This window comes from Sinocyclocheilus grahami, unplaced genomic scaffold, assembly GCF_001515645.1.
Source record: "Sinocyclocheilus grahami isolate Dianchi unplaced genomic scaffold, SAMN03320097.WGS_v1.1 scaffold233.1, whole genome shotgun sequence".
NCBI lineage: Eukaryota > Metazoa > Chordata > Actinopteri > Cypriniformes > Cyprinidae > Sinocyclocheilus > Sinocyclocheilus grahami.
In genome coordinates this window covers 2,889,171-2,908,101 of record NW_015505412.1, presented here as the reverse complement: position 1 = coordinate 2,908,101, position 18,931 = coordinate 2,889,171, and the positions used below count along the sequence as shown (strand labels likewise).

The window sequence follows — 18,931 nt, the reverse complement described above, 5'->3', positions numbered from 1 at the left end:
TGTGTGTGTGTGTGTGATCAGTGCATTCAGCTGAGTGCATGTAATCAGTGCAATGGTTGATGGGAAATGCAGTCCAGGGTGATGTGTAACAGTCTGTGTGGTGTGAGAGTCAATGTAATGGGAGAATAACCTCTAGTGGTAATCGGCCTGAAGCCCACGGACCAGATTCGTGACACATATGCAATACATTCTGGTTGATTCTAATGAATCACATCATCCTAATGAATCAACTAATCTTAAACTCTCTCATTCAAAGTGCTGGGAAGTCGGATTCATTCTAATGAATTAAGTCATCCCAATGAATTGATTCATCTCATATTCTCTTATATGTAGTGCTATACATTCTGGTTGATTCTAATAAATCAATTCAGCCTAATGAATCAATTCATTTCAAACTCTCTCATTCAGAGTACTGAAAAATCTGATTCATTCTAACACATAAAGTCAGCCCAGTGAATCGATTCATCTTAAACTCTGTCATACATAGTGCTGAAAAGTCTGATTCATTCAAATTAACCAATTTATTTTAATGAATCAATTCATCCCAAACTCTCATATGTAGTGCTATAAATTCTGGTTGATTCCAATTAATCAATTCATCTTAAATGCTCTCATAAAAAAGTGCTAGAAAGTCTGATTCATCCTAGTAAATGAACATTTTGACAGTTCATGTAAATTAACATTCAAACATACTTTACAGAGTCTAGACAGGCTACATATTTTTTAAATAATTTAAAGATTTGTTAAATGCTACTGATCATAAATATCTGTGCATTATGAATTTGCCTATTTTCTATTATTTATTTGTTAGTTTTTAATACAGTCAACCTAATTAAATTCATTAATGTATTTACTTTTCTCTGCTAGTTTAAATTTTAAATGAAAATAAATAGGTATAAGGCAACTTTTAGTTTAATTGCTACAATATCAAAAGAGTAGCTTGACTTTAGTTGAACTACTTGAATTTATGAGTAGTTTGTTGTTTGACAAGCTGTAATTTCAAAAGTGGCTTCTTCAACACAGTTGTTAATGCAGTGAAACACAAAACTAATCCACAGTCGTGCTCGTGAACACAAGTGTATGTTATTTGCTTGTCATTATGCTGAAAAGATTAGTTTACGGTTTGCAATTGAGCTAAATTAAAAAGACAAAACTGAATGGGTGAATATTTTGGAATACAATGCAATTCTAATTATCTAAAACACTGAAGCACATGCAAGACAACAAACACCTGCTCAACTCAATTTGCTTTTGAAATCTCTCTCATGGGTTCATCTCATTAACACACAATTACCTCTCAAACAAAGCAAGACAATGGCACACAGCGAAGAGTTCAGCGCTCCTCTTCTCACATTCTCACAATGGGGAAAAAAATTTCATCTCACATCGGCTACTGTTTGAAACAATTCTGTCAGTTTTGGTTTGATTTCAGATAACGGTTGATTCATCCCAGCTGCAGACTGCGGTGGTCTGTGTCGTGAAATAAAATGTCATTTTTCATTGATGTGCCGTGTGAGTAGTGTTTTATTATGGCAGAATTCTGACAGTAGAGTGATAGAAAGGGAACTAAACATTGACACTGACGTTGTCACAGGAGAGCGATGAGTACATTCATCCTCCATTGATTCTCTGCAGTTGCGTTCCCTCTGGAGGCTATAGACACTTCTGCAGAAACCTCTTCAACAACAAGAAGAAACTTCACCAATAACTGATGAAATCCCTCTTTGCTCACTCGCATAGTGTGCAGCATTGTGCTAACTGTAGAGTCAATTTAAACCAAATACTGGGGAAAATATTTAAAAGATTAAATTAGCATGACTTCATGTGGTCCAGACTGGTTTGGTTTTGGTCTAGTTGGTTGACCAGCATACTTTATTTCTGAAGCTGGTTGGCCAAAGAATGTATTGCTAGTTAAAACCAACATGGAATCCAGTTTACAGTATGTTCCAGTTTACAGTATGATCTCTACAGAAGATCAGGCCCTTTCTTTCAGAACATGCAACATAACTCCTTGTTTAATCCAAAATGCCGCTGCAAGATTAATCTTTAATGAGCCGAAAAGAATGCATGTCACACCTCTGTTCATCAATTTGCACTGGCTACCAATAGCTGCTCGCATAAAATTCAAGGCATTAATGTTTGCCTACAAAACCACCACTGGCTCTGCACCCATTTACCTAAATTCATTACTTCAGAGTTATGTGCCCTCAAGAAGCTTGCATTCTGCAAGTGAACGGTGTATTATTGTGCCATCTCAAAGAGGCACAAAATCACTTTCACTGACTTTTTCATTAACTGTTCCCTCCTGGTGGAATGACCTGCCCAAATCAATCCGAGCAGCTGAGTCCTTAGCCATCTTCAAGAAACGACTTAAAACACATCTGTTCCACCTTTATTTGACCCTCTAACTCTAGCACTTTCTATTCTATTTTAATTCTACTTTACCTACATTTATCTTCTATTTTTTATTTAAAAAAAACAAAAAACAATATTGTTGCTCTTTTGTTAGTTTTGACTGCTTTTATTGTCCTCATTCGTAAGTCGCTTTGGATAAAAGCGTCTGCTAAATGACTAAACGTAAATGTTCCTGGTCTTATTGTGAAAATGTAATTGGTATGTCATTCTAAAAAATGTCTAATCAAAAAATTATAACTTGCTCTGACCCCTTTCTTTCTTTTGCAATTAATGAATGTAAGGGATCTGAGTTCAAATCCTACATTCACGCACGCACACACACACATACAGTATATACTGTATATGTGTGTGTGAGTCTGTGTGTATAATATATTTATTAAACCAAGCAAAATACCCACTGAAAATTTTAATTTGATGGAAAAACAGATTTGACATTTTCATAATAACTCTGTTTGTGTTCCATGAGGAAAAAAGTCATCCTATCCATACCCTCAAAAAAAAAAAAAAAATATATATATATATATACATATATATATATATATATATATATATATATAAAATAATAAATATTATTTATTATAAAACTTTGCTCAGTTTGCAAAAGCCATTTTCACGTAAAGCTGACATTTAAATGAATATATAATATAATTATATAATTAAAAACTAGAACTCCTCTGTGTTCTTACATTGACAAATGAATCTTGTTTAAATTGTGTAATGCATATATTTATTTATTTATTTAGCTTTTTGGAAGTGCATTTTAAAATAGGCATCCTGAACATCAGGGGTTTCACGTTGACTTTAAGAATCCTGCTTTAAGGACACCAGCATCCACCCAAACCACAACATTTACATGAGCTTTTTGTTTTGAGCAGATGTTTTCTCACCAAGGTGACCTACAACAACCAATAAGGCACTAATGCAACAATATAATTCACACCGAAATTGGTGAGGTAAACACCAAACAAAATCTCCATAGATTCATCTCCTCTTCTTTCTTGACAATTTAGAAGTCATTTCTTTGTAACAGGCAACTCCATCAAACTATCTTCGCCTTCTCCACTACTGCACTCCTAATGTCTAAAACCGCACCGTATTTCACCAGACAGCAGAATTACTCAGAGAGACAGAGAGCAAAGATCTAAATGAACACATAAACAAATAAGAAGTATACGAGGGGAATGCGAAGAGAGCTCTGTGCGCTCTTGAGTCATGATGACATCTCATGGGAGATGATGAGGGCTGTAAGCTGTGCTGGCACTCAGGTGAACACTGCCAAACAGACTAAATTACAATCCGGGTGCACTGACTTGACTCTGTGCCATGAATTACTCATCTTCCCTCCATTTGTGCCCGGCACTCATTTGCTCTCATGCGGCATATGTGCTCCATGTCTGAGTGGCTCGCAGACAGTCGTGGCCTCAGCCGCTCGGCTTGCTGCTCCCCCTCGGCAGACAGGCGTAATTAAAACCGCACTGCTAAATGGGAGCTCAAATGGTCGCAACCTGTTTGTAACGGCGGAACAAGTTTCACTGAAAATTAATCACCTGAGAAAACAGCAAACTGCGCTATGATGAAGCTGAAAGCACTTCAGTTAAACCGCACTGACAGAAGGTACTCGGCCATGTCTAATATGACTAGTTATGGTATTAACCAACCCTCTTATGTAGATGGATAACTTGCAAATGATCGCTTTCCTTTATTTTATTTTGGCAGTTTATGTCAGAATGTTGCAGGCTGGACTCGATCCTACATCTTCCACATGAGCACCATGGCTCAATGTCCATGACTCAACTCTTTTTGCTACTTTAAGCACAATGTTTACAAATTGTAATTTTGAGAGTGACTATTTTAATGTGCACTGCTACTAGATTGCCCATTCTGAGCAGTTTTTGTGATCGGACTCTCTTCAGGATTTCATTCTCTTTTGAAATGGGACAGGATGCCAGCAGTGCTTGAACCACCAACTGTTATTTTACCCAGAAAGTTGGCAAGAAGGTATAAATTCATAATGAAGGTGCACTAGGCAGCACATGGAGAAATGTAGCTTATAGTATTCAACGAAGGTCAAAATGAATAAATAAAAAATAATATACCTGCAATCATAGACACTACAATCTGGATGGGATTAGATTTCTTATGAGAAAACAGTAATTTGCTCTGTTATTTTTACTGTTGTGTGAGAAAAATACTGACATGTTTGATTCAGATGGGTTTAAAATCATGAAGTATGTCTGTGAAACATATATTAACTAGTGTTGTTATAGTCAACTAAAACTAAACCTATTAAGAATTGTTTTTAGTAACTGAAATAAAGCTGAAATGAAATAAAATATAAATATTTAATTAAACTTAAAATAAATAAATATTAGAAGTGTTGCCTTGGCGGCTAACTGCTGAAGTACTAAAACTATAAAATAATATAAATAATAATAATAAAAACTAATACAAATGACAAAATTAACAAAATCATAAAAATTAAAAGAAAATTACTAAGACTTTAAAATGAAAATGCATGTTGAAATGAAAATGAAAAATATAAACACAAAAGAGAATTCAAATTATTCATACAAATTTTAATAGAATATAAATAATACTAAAATAACAGTGGTATTAACATCCTCAGGGAAAAGTAGTCCTGTTTGATTAGGGTTAAAGATTAACATAAGGAAATATAATTTATCATTGTCAGATTTACTAGACTGTAAATGAAACGCTATGTTTATGAATAAGCCTTAAATATGTTTTAACAAATCCCTTTACTAATATTACAAATGGATGATATCTTAATTTCTCCCAAGAGAACTGTACTCACAAATCCCATGACACATGTTAGCTTTCTGAGCAAAAATGAACCCTGGAGGCTTTTAAAATGTACTGAATACATTAAAACAGTCTGCTGTGAATATATAATGCATTATCTATACTTTGGAGATCCAGAACAATATTCTGCACTTTAATTGCCTGAAATGCTAAATTAAATGCATGACACCCAAACATCTGCTACCAGACACAGCTACCTGCAGGCCAACCTCAACTGAACAGCATTGAAAAAAAAAGCTGTGAATAAACTGAATTGGCATAGAAAATGATGCTAATCAGATCCATGTGTCAGTAGCGACTCACAATCTGGACTGGTATAAAAAGTAAACATAACTAGGAAAGGATCACACAGCAACTTCCTGAGGAAAAAAAGAGAGACTGTTTACCTTAGCCGAGGGTTCACCATTATCCATCATCAGTGTATCTCAACATCACACCTTTCCTGTCTAGAAATTAGCTTCCGCCTCACCTGAGGGATCTAAATCCCTATCTGCAGGAAATCTGCTCGGACTAGAAATAGACAGCCGGAGCAGAAGCTGTGAGGTGAGGTCCCAGAATTGGGTTTTGTAAAAGCACCGGGGATTTGATCTATCTGTCTGGTTGAAGCCAATGTCCTCAGAGCACAGGTGATTGGCCTCTCTGGGGCAAAAAAAAAAGCTCCAACTTTTGTGTGAGTATTAAACACAGGAAAAAAAGCCTGTCTGGATTGTGCGCTCGCTGAGCCCTGGGGCTTTTCGGGAAATGAAATAAACTAATTGTAGAGGCAGGTACTGCAAAAGATGTTTGGTTCCTGAGATGTTTAAATTACTAAGTGTACTTCACCGTGGCATTTGCTCCTCCTCCATAGAAAACCATATTTAGGCCTTGAACTGTTGCCTGCTGCCTGTTGCTAGGCTACACAGTTAGGGATTGAAAATAAAACACTTATCAAAAAAGAGAAAAGTGCACTTGGGGTGTGAAAGCATAAACTGCAAGAATGAAAGGCTAAATGTCTCTCGTACCAGTGACAAAAAAGCTGTTTGACACCGGTAAAGAAACCTCAATTAAAATCAAGTATGCAGAGGCTTCAATGAATAGTGTGTTACTCACACACAAAACATTACTGTACTAGAATGATAGCGCAATGAAACTGAAAAACGCTCATCTGTTTATATATATATATTCAATGAATAGTATACACACACACACACACACACACACACACACACACACACGTGTATATAAGTGTATGTCTCTGTGTGTGCGCATGTTAAATACATTTTATAAAATCTATTTATTTATATATATTTTTAAAACAATTATTGTTCTAGATGAAACCGATGTTAATATCATATAATATTTCTGGAAATTATATGCATGTTAAAGGGTAATTCATATATTGAACAAAGAAATGTATTAATAAAAATTACACATACTGCAATGATTCCATTGCATTTTAATTGTATTTCCTTAATTTGTAAAACAATCTATCTATGCATACAAACACATTATTATATTATATTATATTATATTATATTATCATTTGTTTTATGTATATTTGTTTTTTTCCTACATATTATATATTAAATAATTTAGCTTTCATTTTCATCACAGAATAGTTGGATTAATATTACATTATAATATAATTACTTGTTGTATGTTTTTTCACATATTAACACAACTGATAATTCCAAAATAAGTAAATTCCTCTGTTGTGTTGATTTTTTGGAATTTAAATTAAATTCATCATCCTGTCATTCCAATTCAACATCCCGTAGCAATTCATTTCAAATTTACATTTATGAACTCAAAGGATGCCAATTCTTAAATTCAGAATTTTCACAACCATTGGCTTTTTATTTTTCACTCATGTATATATTCAGATGATAATAAAAGGCCTAAAACTCACTGAAGCCTGTGATTCGAGACGTGGCCTCCTACAGCTCGCTATTATGCATGAAGGGAAATTACAAGACATGTGATAATCACTTATCTTCCCCCGTACACAACAAACTTGATGTATTTCAAAACACGATCATGCACATGCACTCAAGGTGGCCTTTTTTCCCTGCGAACGCACTGCGGCACGATCGCACATCGGGTCTTCTCATCAGCCCCTGATGGCTGTTCATTCACCCATTATTTCCCCCAATGAAAGAACGAGCTTCCTGTACGGAATTGATTCACGGGCTTTCATCTCAGCATGTTTAAGCAAAGTGACATTCTCGCACATATATGACTGCAGCATGGCGGTAGACTGTGATATTAATGTGGGCTATGAGAGCGGACATGAAAGAGCAGGAGCAGCAGGAGCGCAGAGCCGGCTCAGATGAATGCGGGAGGGGTAACGGCTCTGAGCACGCTGGGCTGTCTGGGCTCATGAGCAGGGCAGAAGGGGGAAGAGGCAGGTGGGAGGAAAAAGCATGCAAAAAGAGATGAGATGAAAATAAACAGGACAAACAACAAACACAGACTGGGCAAAGCCCACTGATGCAACGAAACAACAAACAACACGACGCAACTTCACAAACAGCAGTGTAACAAAGGTTTAGGGTCGGGGACTGAGGGGGGGGGCAAGATGAGCTTGGTTGTCTGCTTGGCTGTGTGGACGTACAGCCTAAAGTACTCAATGTACTCACTCAATGTCAAAAGAAACACAGGCATGTTTGAAATGGAATTTTGCATACTACATGCTGTGCTATATAGTATGTGAAATAATACACATTATACAACGAGATATATCATCAACATAAAACGCAGTTCAAAACCTTCTGTTATGTGACTGAAAAAGGATATGCAACTAGAAAGAAAAAATGTAGGGAAAATTATATATTTGGATATATTTTATATTTGTGATATCAGTCAAAAAGCAAATATTACTATTTGGATTACATGGATAGAACAATAGAATGATAGAATGATCAAACAATATAGACAGACAGACAGACAGAGAGATAGACAGAGAGATATAGTCTACATTCCGCAGAACATCTACATGTATCATTTAATGAGAGCATTGGAGGGTAAAATCCAAATGCCGCTCTGAAAAAGGCTGCACGGTTTGTGGCATTTTTCGCATTTGATGCCTTTCTTTGTTCTCCAAAAATCAACAGAGGAAACTTCTCTGAGGAGCTCATATGGGGTGACCAAAGGCAACATCTGGTACAGTGTTTTCACATCTGATTAGTACAACTGCATCTGGTGGGAATTCACAGTGGTTTACTCTATGTGGGTACTGTGAAGCTTACTGTGTGACACCATGCTGTTACAATGAATGACGCCTGATAATGAGCCACCGCTGTGCATTTCTTTTTGAAAAAAAACAAATTCTCTAATAGACTCGGCCTTGTCTAAAGCCAAGACTTTTTTTTCTGTCCTTTGCGTTTTTCCTTGTCAGACTACAATATGAGCCCGTGAGATCTTGGGTAAAAGCGAAAGCAGACTGTGCGACATCAGCCATCTTTTATGTCAGTCTTAGGGCTTTGGTCGCAATTGACAGGGTTGACTGGGTGTTTTACATGATCAACTCTGTCACATTCTGACACTTCTCAAGCAAGCCATTGTGCTAATGTTGAAGTCTGTCATGGCTTGATGAAAGAGTGAATTTGTGGGCTGTTTATTCAAAGCAAACTCAAGGTATTTACAATCATAACGGAAAGGGAACGATATGATACAGTATATTGCATATATAGACAAGCTAGCATCAATGTTCATTACACAGTCAGAACTTCATTTCCCTGCAAGATTTATTACACAATTAATCACAATGCAATTAGTTCATTAGGGCTTTTCTGAGCAAATGACTCTTTGAAACCAACTCTTTTGAATCAGAACATACGGCGCAAGTGTAGTCGAATAAATGATTTAATGAATCTTTCAAGAAGACCCATGAATTCAGAGGTTACTGTCTGAATTATTCTGAGGGATCCTTTAATGAACGAACTCCCTGAATCCATCAGAATGCTTACTAAATGAACATCAAGTTATCGTTACTCTCAGTAATGAAATATTTTAATAAAATACATAAAAAATAATTCACAAGAAATGCAATTTAAAAGTTACCATAGTTTACTGAGCAGTTCCTGTTAACAGAAATTGAACTACATAGTTTTGGCTCTGTTATTAATTTGTAAAAAAAAAAAAGTTTTAGAAGGTTCACTATATATCTAATTTAAAATATTAGCTGAGAGATTTGTTTCATATGTAAGCAAAATAGACAAATTATAATTAATTATAATTGATTATAACTGAAATATGCAAAGATCTGAATCAGAATCTAATCAAATTGATTCGTAAACGGAATTGAGAGCTTGTGAATTAAATCAAAACAGCACAACCAGTATAGACACATTCATTAACAAATGATTTAACAAATCATTCAAAAAGACCCGTGAATCAACCGTTTGAATCAGTCTGATGGATCCTTCACTGAATTAATTCAATTAATCAATTAGAGCACTTACTGAAGGAACATCAAGTTATAATTACTGTACTTTCAGTGATGGAGTATTTTGATAAAATACATAATTATTTAATGTATAATATCAGAAATGTGATTTATAGTTTACTTCATTTGGTTCAATGAGCAGTTTAAACAGCAAAATGGACTACAATTCTATATGGACTATAATTAAAAATGATAATAATTGTAATGCATTATTTTCATTATAACTGATTTATGCACAAAAGAATCAGAATCAAGTCAAAATTAATCATAAATAATCAGATTAACAGAATCGAGAGCTTGTGAATCTGAAAATCTGTATCTATAGTAGGGTTGTGACGGTGAGGAAATTTTCCCACCGGTTAATCGACGTGTGACAACACTGATAATACCGGTATCACCGTGGGGGCAGGGGCATTTCCTCTTTTCCTCCACTTTTAAATAGCTTGTAAAAGCGGCGTGCACATTTTACTTTCACTTTCAAATAGCTGCAATTCGGCATAAAGCAATTGTTCGTTTGAATTTTCCCTCTTTTCCTCACTTTCCTTCGCTTTTAAATAGCTTAAAAGCAAATTGCGCATTTTACTTTCACTTCGAATTAGTGGCAATTCGGCATCAATTGCTTGAATGCAACAACAAAATACAACGTCAAACTCACTTTAGCCTATAGCTATATAAAACATAGAACTTTTATTAAAGGGGTCATAGGATGCCCATTTTCCACAAGTTGATATGATTCTTTAGGGTCTTAATGAAAAGTCTGTAACATAGTTTGGTTAAAATTTCTCAAATTTAATGTAAAAAACACCTTTTTTACCCTGTCATAAACAGCTCTTTTCAGAGCATGCAGATTTGTAGCATTTTCCTTTAAATGTTCATGAGCTCTGCTGACACCGCCCCTCTCTTCCGAGCCGCTCTCAGAGAGACTGTTTACTTTAGCCGCATTCATCGTGAAACTTGCTAATTAGCACATTATTAGGAAATGCGATTTGCAAAGATTCGTTAAAATACCTTACACTCACTTCTTCTGTAGGTGAAGCTGGATCATGAATGATTTGCACAAACATAGACGCATTTATGTAGATCGGGGGCGCATTCCCTTCAAAAACAAACATAATCCACTGTGTCTTCAGCGGCTCAGATGTCGGGAGTAAATGACGACTGCTATGTTCATTATTACATCCAACAACAGAACACCTCAATCGCTTAGGAGTCATTCTTGTCTACAACTGCTCCAGCGGTGAAACAATGGCGGACTGATGACAGCTCACTCAGGGCGGGTCTAAGGTAAGACGCCAGTCCAGTCTGTGCTGAAACGCAACTGTCAATCAAACTATCGTGGGAGGGTCCTGTCTGTGTGACGTCACACAGGCAGGCATCTGAGATCGGCTCGATTTGAGAGGGGTAAAGATTTCAGTAGATTAACAAAAAACCACTGGGTGGATTTTTATAATTTTAGGGTGGTTGTGTACACACTGCCAACACACATTTCAGTTCAAACAACTTGTAAAAGTGCATGTAGCATTATGACCCCTTTAACAAAACAAATAAAAATACACCATGCTATAGGGCAGGCTATGCCTAATATAAAATAACATATAACTTACATAAAGTTTAAATAGGTAGCCTATACAAACCTGGAAATAAGTAAACATGTATAGTATATAACCAAATAAATAAGAAACGTAGAAAGTTTATTAGCAAAACGAATAAGAAAGCTTGGCATACACCTTGATGTAAAATAAAGTAAATAAATGACACAAAGTTTAAATAAAGTAAAAATCTGCAAACACTGTGGAACCATTTAAATAAGAAACGAATGTTTAAAAAAACTTCGAATAACAGCAGAAGTCAACAGGCTTTTCAAAATCCACGATCATCCGCAAACTAAACTAAATTGACAAAACTAAATCATCCGCGATCGTCTTGTCTGTCTCACCCCACTCTTCTTGTGAGTCAGCTCGTCTCACTCTCCTGGATATATGAAATCTGATCTGTGATGGGACTGTCGTTCGGCACGCTGCATTGAGCAGCCGCGTTCAGTTTTTAATTGAAGTGTTTGTTCTTTTAATGAACTAAATGATTTTTATTACTATAAAAAAATCAAAACAACAGTGGGGGTCGGTGCTGCGGTGGGCTAGTGACTTAACCGGTGTTGCGGCTTAACAACGGTATCACCGTCAGCACCGACTATCGTGGCAAGCCTAGTCGATAGCCTGTTTTTCAATTTATTGCAATTAAAGGCATTTAATCATTCATAGGTGAGGGTGTCACAAGCAACATTTTACGAATCCCACAGTTTGTCTCCAAAATCGTACAGTGTGCATTGGGCTTAAGTCAGCTAAGGAGCCAAAAGCTTATGTAGCTATTATAAATTCAGCTGACAACAATGCCAGAAAACAAGAGACTGTGTGCCTCAAGTCAACAAACAGTAAGAAAGGTCTAAAATTAGCCCTCCTTGGCATTGTGTTGTGAAAGAATATCGTAAGGTGGGAAGGAACGCAGTACATTCGTGGTGACAAATTAAATCACAGCCAAAGCTGGAGAGCTTGTTTTAAGACTAATGATACATAAAGTCTTCAGTGTGTTGTTTGGCCGGCAGCGACTCCATCATTCCCACGCAGAGCTGCATAAATGACGCTCAGCAGACAGACCCATGAGCCCAGCACCCTCCGCTTTACCTGCAGGCACAGTGAGCTCAGCCAGGACATATTGGATAGGCCTTGAAAAATTTCTGAGGAGGAACTCATTATATAGGAGAACATTGCTGATGTCTACATATGGAGCAAGGACACATCATCTTTTGTCTGTTCAAAGGGTTTTAACGCAAATCTGGTAACCTTTAAATGTCTGCATCATCCCAACGCAAAAACAAAGCTGCTAAAAGTGTCAACAAGTCCGGCTGCCTGTCTCTACGTTCCACTCTTAATTGGATTGTTTGGGAGATTCATGGAGGAGATTTCTAGGACAGGGAAGTTTGAGGTGGCGATACCGGATAACGAGAGGAGAAAAACATCTACAAATGCTAATGAGTATATGCATTCACACATTTTTCAGAGTTTTCTCAAAAAAAACCTGCTCTAACTTGACACCATCTTATAAAATATAAACCTGCCTTGCGGCGCAACTGATCTAGAGCTCAGCTGTCCTCATTGTTTTATATTTCATCAATACCCAGCAGGGCGTCCATATATCCAGTTGGATGGTACACTTTTTGCCCTTTCACGGAAACCAGCTTGGCACTCACTTGCACCTATCAATATTAATCACTGATCCATGGCAGATCCAATCCCCTGGAAATCAAATAATGCTGACTGACCTCTCATACTCATAGACTAAACTCGCAGACCCGGTCAGTGGTGTAGCACAAATCTTGAGAGACCCTCCCACAAGAATGGGATGTCAAGAACAAATGCAATAGTACCTCTGACGGAGACAGACAGTTCTGTTCTTTTGGGCAATTTAGTAAAGACAAAATATAACTGCACACTCACGGAAGCGTTTTATTATTACCAATGTTTCAGCAATTTACAATCATTTTATATTATATTTATATGATTAAATATATTTGTAAGGGTACATTACCATTTAAACACATTACAAGCACCGCATAAAATGATAATAATTATAATGCATTTTATTTGTGCATTATATTCCAAGTCTATGTAATTGAGTACTTTATGCTTATTTTTTTTATTATTATATATATTATATTATATTAATGTTAATATTATACCAAAATCTTTCTACTGTACTCTACATTTTCTATATATTTTTGTTAAGAAGCAGTTAGGGTGAGGTTAGGAAAGTAAAAATATCTTTATAATAGTAAGAAGTACACTAGTGTTCAAAGGTTTGGGGTTGGTAAGATTTTTTTTATGATTTATTTGATCAAAAAACAGTAATATTTGATCAAAACACAGTCATATTTTTCATATTTTAATTTTCAGCATCATTACTCCAGTCTTCAGTTTCACATGATCCTTCAGAAATCATTCTAATATGCTGAATTGGTACTCAAAAAACATTTATATGATTATCAATGTTGAAAACATTTGTGCGGTTTCATATTTTTGTGGAACCTGTAAACATTTTTTGTCAGGATTAGTTGAACAGAAAGTTCAAAAAGAACGGAACTTACTTAAAAAAACCTTTTGTAACATTATTAATGTCTACTGTCAGTTTGAATCAATGCAGCCTTTCTTAATATTAATTTCTTTCAAAAATATATTTAATAATTAAAATACAATATGAAAGATTTTGTAAAGATTTTTGAAGTTTCCATAGCTGTGTATATGTAAATACTGTTTTAGATACTATCAATACGTCTATATTGCATATTCAAACATAAAAAAAGTCTAAACACATATACTAATGAGAACAGGCTGCTTCATTACTTTCAAGCCTCTACTGTCCTAAACAAAAGTCCAAAAATAACATATGCTGCTTTTATGAAGTGTAAAATCAATGTTGATACCATAATACAATCGACCGTATGTAATACCATAATGCTGTGAGGTTGTCCCATATGCATTCATACAATATATCTACTTGTATGGCACACTTTTTTTGCCGTCACAGAAACCAGCTTGGCACTCACATTCACCCATCAATATTAATCACTGATCCACAGCAGCTCCAGCTCCCCTTGAGCCGACCCCTCACGCCTACAGACTAAACGCACAGGACCCAGGGTCATGTTTCGCCAGCCGTAGCCGTCCACGGGCCCTAAACACCAGACTGCATATCAGATAAAACACTGTGACTGTTTCAGATGTCTAGCAGGTCCCCTGAGCTCTCCTGTACTCACCGCGAGTGGATTACCCGCCGTGTCTGCTTGAAAGCAAGTTCTGCTCGAACGGTAATCCGAGGTTAAGACGGTTGCACCAATAAACTTCTTACATGCTTACTCTGCATGCAGAGAAGTTAGGCCCGGGAAAGAACACAAGAGAACGGCTTTTCCGAGCAAAAACCAGACATGACTTAGTTCAGCCTGATGATCACAGAACAGTCCTGAGCATAGATGATTCCTCTGAAAGGCTGACACTATCACGCTCCTACTCGCCGTGCATGACGATTTTACGAAAGAGGAGAAAGTGCAGCATCTGTTAAAGGTGCCACTATCGGTGCTTCCATTTAGCCATTTATTTTGTGTTATAAATGGCAATCATCTCTAAATGTCACCCCCTAAAGCTACTGAGCGTTTCGGCAAGACATTAAGGCTTAATTGATTTTTTTGATAGTAGAGTGCACGCTATCCTTTATCACTCTTTGCTAGCTCATCAAAAATGTATTACATTTCTATATAGCACCAATTACCTGCCATTGATTTATTTGCTGGGAATTCCTTGTCCTGAGCTTTCCTTTGCATGTTAAAAAACATGGATTGGTAGAGTATTTTTAAGAGCTCAAGAAAACCTCATTATGATCAGAATAAAACAGCTACTGGAAAATTGATAACGACAACTGATAACATTCATGAAAAAAAAAAGACTGTCGATACACTGACAAAAAATTTTGGTGTAAAAGTCATTTCCACTCAAGACATTGCTAGTAAATTTTGCACATAATTACAAAGAAATGGCAAGTAACGCATTGAATTAAACATCATTTTGAAGCATTTGAGCATTTTAAAGACTTAAAACAAAACAAAACAAAAAAAAATCAGCTGATTTGCAAAAAAATTAAATCAGTCAACAAAAAAAGAGTTATTCAAAATATACAATCTGCAAGGGAGCAGAAAAATATGTTCAAATACTCCATTTAATGTCAATAATGTCTACAAGTCTATAAATAAATGTTTTTCCTCACAAAATTTGTCATTTTCAGTTACTGTTTAGATGTATTAAAACACCAGATGTAGCAGAAAACATCTGGATCATGTTTGCATTTTCCTCTATTACTGGCCATAATTCTGAACTTGACATCAGGATAAGGCATAAAATAATGTCTTCAGAATCATTCATACTGTACCTGTGAAAATCAGCTGGAAATTGAACAAACAGTTGTAAGCAGGCTCAGAGAGTGATAGGAATCATGTCTTTGTAGCAGTTTTTCTGGTGATTAAGGGATAATTCAGGACTTGAGGATGATTAAATAATGATCCGTTCTGGGTGAATTGTCCCTTCAGTGGAAGCCTACAAAGAAGGCAATCCCAGAATGCACTGCGACAAGATCAGTGCAAAAAGTCGATTGAAAATGTTGTTTATTAATATATTTCAATAATGAGATGTATTGATAAAAATCAAATTTTGTGTACTGTCAGATTTCCTATTGAAAAGCAAATAAATAATTAAATCATAAAAAACATTCAAATAATTAAAAAAAAAAATTTTTTTTATTTATTTTAAATGAAATATTTAATATTTGTAGTATTTGATTTAGTACTCATTTTAACTAACTTATTTCAGATAAAGTATTTAATATTTGTAGTCATTTTAATTTTGATTAATTTTATTTAAAATTATATATAATTATATTATAATATATACATTTTTATATCAAATTATAAACAATCTATAATTTTATAATATTTTTATTTATTATTTGTTTTAAATATTTCTTGTTTTAGTTTGTTTTTATGTTAAAGCTATTTATTTATTTATTTTAACTAATTTAAAATAAAATATTTTATCTTTATAGTAATATTTAGACTTTTAAATTTAAAATTAGAATTAAGATTAATTATTTAGATTTTTTTTTAATTTAAGATTAATTATTTATTTCAATTTTGATTGATTTGATTGTTTTTATGCTAAAACTATTTATTTTAATTAAAAAACATATTTCATCTTTTTAGTAATTGTTTTATTTGGATTATTTTTAATATTGTTTCATTTATTCAAATTATTTATTTATTTATTTTAATTTATTTCAAATATAAATTTTTTTTACTAAGTGTTTTATTTCGATTGTATGTATTATTGCCTTATTTCTTTTTTGTATTAAATCTGATAAAAAATAAAACACTTACTAAAAAATGAAATATATTATTTGTTGACCTGCGTGTCCAGTGAACATTAAGAGAGCCCAAAGCTACTTTGAAGGGAAAAGGATCAATGCGGCATGAGTTACAGAACAAAACTGAAATCCTAGTGAAAGTCTTGATTAAGAGGGAAGCTCACAGCTGCTTTTGCCCCTCAGCACTAATCAAACTCAGTCTCCTGTTATATTTCTGGAAATCCCGGCTGGTTTTACAGGCTGAAGGTGGCGGTTTGGTGAGCTCAGTGTTTGTCTGATGCCTGTGAGAAACTACACACTCCACCTGACAGACTCAGAATAACCTGGTAATTGTGTGCGTTCCTCATTAATAGTGAAGGCTTTAGTCTTGTTTGGTTTGCTCAAAGCCTCTAACAGTGACATTTCAGGTGTTTATGCTGTTTTTGTCTCATAAAAATATTTAATATATATTTAACATTCAAAAATAGTTAGTACTTCAACAATTTAGTTTGTAATTTATTTCAAGCAAAATATTTCTTCTTTTGTGTTTTATTTTGATTCGTTTTAAATAAGTGTTTATTAACATTTTTCATTTTTCAAATAAAATATTGCATATTTTTTTAGTGAGCGTTTATTTTGATTGTTTTTGTTAAAAGCATTTCTTTATTGATTTTCATTTTTTATTTATGTAAAATAAAATATTGAGTCTTGTTTTTGTTTTCAGATTATTAATTTTTTTTATTCTGAATTTATTTGAAATATAAATTTTAAAGTCTTTATTGTCACTTTTAATAAATCTAATGCATATTTGCTAAATAAAAGTATTAATTTCTTTAAAAAAATCTTAATGACTCAAAACTTTTTAATGGCAATGTGTATCTCATTAAAAATAAATTACCCTATAGAGAAAATTATAGAATTTTCACTTTTGGAACCCAACTGTTGAGCTTTATACAGTGACTTAGCCTATGGTTTTTTAATCTTTGAAAATGACATAAAATGTTTTAGACTATCTGTTAATGTCTTTAATATTTGGTAAAATATTTGGCATTTTCCATATACTTCAATACAAGGTGTAAATGCACTAAAGAATGTCCAGATGTAAAGGGGGCCTAAGACAGACAATAGCTCATAAATATCCTTGATTGAAACAAAAAATGGCCTGTCATTTTGCTTTTACATGAAATTGCATGTCTGAATGTGAAGCATTTCCCTACAAAACAGTGTTATTGAAATAGCTGAAGGCAAATTGGCCAGCTATAGATATTTGATCAAATGTAATGCAAGAAACATGTAAAGAAAATGATGGGCTTACTACCTACAACAATATAATATTATGGCTTAAGTAATATAGAATTAGATGTCCAAGCAATAGTGTAAAGCCTGCATTTGAATGGGCATGACACTGGCCAACACAAGCCGTGTGATTAAACAAAACACACTGTGCCAAAGGCTATGTTCAGACAGGCAGCAAAAATCCGACGTTTTGGCATATCTGACTCAAATCCGTTTAGTTGTTTTGTTTGTAGACTGAACAGCGAAAACCCCCCCCCACATGAAATCCGATGTTTACAAAGTGATCCAAACCCCATCCAATCCGATTAAAATCAGACTCTTTTGGAATGCGTCCGATCGACGTTTTCCGTCATTCGGGACATAGTGTGTATGTAACGTCACATAAAAGTCTGCAATACAATCTGCAGCTGTGTCCGAATACACCGTATAATGAATGAGTGAATAGATCAGCAGTATTTGCATGAATGTGCCTTGTGATTTCAGCACCGCGGTGAGATGCAGTGATGGACGTGAGCAGAGGCAAAATTTCCAGTTTTCCGTCCTCTCTTTCCGCACTGACAGCTGCTCTCAGATGTTGTATGAGAAAGTCTCTCGGCATCTTGGTGATGCTTACATCATTACTACAGCAACTGATGTAGATGTACCAGATATTGACTTACAAGGCCAAAACAAACATATCAGATTTCACCGAGTCCCAAAGTTTGCCTCCAAAAACCGAATGGGATTTACGTGCAGTGTGAAGAAAACCAAAGCACTCGACGAGATTCAAATCTTTCAGGCAGCTTTCCTATCATGCAGCGAGTGTGGAAACGGGAGACAGAGAAAATTACATTATGAGAATCATTTATTAATAAACACACAGTCATATTGGATACAGCCATCGCACAATCAGTGGAATAATGGGGCGCTGGCAAATGCGGTCGAGCTGTTGTGCAGCGGATGTGCAATGTGACTATCATTCCACTTTTTAGCACAGATACTCAGGCGCCTTGCTGGGGAACAGTCACAGCAGGCAAAATTGGCTGCCTGTCTCCA

General features: G+C 35.1%; 1 protein-coding gene and 1 long non-coding RNA gene across 2 annotated transcripts in view; one reads left to right on the top strand and one right to left on the bottom strand.

Moving 5' to 3' along the window:
- LOC107597572 (cell adhesion molecule 1-like) overlaps positions 1-18,931 on the bottom strand; it is a 185,449-nt gene that overhangs the window by 7,513 nt on the left and 159,005 nt on the right. The window lies entirely within an intron of this gene.
- LOC107597522 (uncharacterized) lies at positions 2,752-18,519 on the top strand. The gene is made up of 3 exons (XR_001610466.1): positions 2,752-2,761; positions 15,836-15,848; positions 18,392-18,519. It is a non-coding gene; the product is annotated as an uncharacterized lncRNA (long non-coding RNA).